The sequence below is a fragment of the Octopus bimaculoides genome, chromosome 21, assembly GCF_046866305.1.
Source record: "Octopus bimaculoides isolate indiv1 chromosome 21, ASM4686630v1, whole genome shotgun sequence".
Taxonomy (NCBI): Eukaryota; Metazoa; Mollusca; class Cephalopoda; order Octopoda; family Octopodidae; genus Octopus; species Octopus bimaculoides.
In genome coordinates, this window is record NC_142948.1 from 26,534,369 (window position 1) to 26,535,626 (window position 1,258).

Sequence of the window (1,258 nt, forward strand, 5' to 3'; positions counted from 1 at the left end):
TTGCCATCAAACTTGATGGCAAAGAATTCAAATTTGATGGCAAAAATCCAAACTAGATCGAAAACATCTATATTAAACAATAGTTGTGATGCATGTGCCTGGTATACCCTTATCAGACGGATAATCTTAGCGGGTATACTGGGCTTCGCATATTTGTACTCTGGGGAAGGAAGCAAGTCGATTATATCGACCACAGTGTTTAACTGGTACTCATTTTATCGACCCAGAAAGGATGAAAGGCAAAGTCGACCTCAGTGAAATTTGTCGGAACGTAAAGACAGACGAACTGCCACTAAGCTTTTTGCCCAGTGTCCTAACGACTCTGCCAGCTCTCCACCTTAAAATATTAAACGCTTCATGGCATCATGAATTTGCGTGTCGTCCTTGCGTATGGCCATGCTAATGTTCTGTGTATCGTTTCTGTTTTAGAATATCTACTGTGGAAGCTAGGACTTCCTTTTCTACTGTAGACAACGAGGCCTGGATCTGTGGTTTTAGGGAGTTAATCGATTACATCGACTCCAGTGCTCAACTGGTACTCATGCTAACATCAATCCCGAAAGGATGAAAGGGAAAATAATAATGATGATGATGATGATGATGATGATGATGATGATGATGATGATGATAGAAAGAAAGAAAGAAAGAAAGAAGTGAGGCTGAAGCAAAACCATGTATGAATAAGTGTGCTTGTGTTTGTGGGTGTTTGTGGTGGGGTGGGGTGCAAGACTGTTGGGGAATCACATATTCAACGGTAGTATCTGAGAGGTTAATTAAACGATTTATGGATCTCTGAAATATTTACTGTAGGACAATGATAGGAGAGGCACAATAGCGATGGTGATAGTGGTGGTGGTGGTGGTGGTAGTGGTGATTTGACGGTGGCTGTGGCTGTGGCGGTGGTGATCTCAATGCTGATTGGTTCGTTCGTCGTTGATTCATTGTTATTGGATGGCGATGATGGAGTCCATGTCGAAAATGTAGTGACATCGGTGGTGGTGGTAGTGTTGGTGGTGGTGGTGGTGGTAGTGGTGGTGGTGGTGGTAGTGTTGGTGGTGGTGGTGGTGATGGTGGTGGTAGTGTTGGTGGTGGTGGTGGTGATGGTGATGGTAGTGGTAGTGTTGGTGGTGGTGGTGGTGGTCGTCGTCGTTGTCGTGGCGGCGCTGGTGGTGATGGTGGGGGTAGTAGTGGTGGGGTGGCGTCAGTTGTCTTGAAGTTGTTGTAGCCGTCATCGTATTGGTGGTCTCAGTGGTGGTGG

At 45.5% G+C, this 1,258-nt stretch overlaps 1 non-coding gene across 1 annotated transcript; it reads right to left on the reverse strand.

Moving 5' to 3' along the window:
- Positions 1–347: 347 nt before the first annotated feature.
- LOC128250496 (U6 spliceosomal RNA) lies at positions 348–450 on the reverse strand. The gene has a single exon (XR_008266513.2). It is a non-coding gene; the product is annotated as a U6 spliceosomal RNA (small nuclear RNA).
- Positions 451–1,258: the final 808 nt, after the last annotated feature.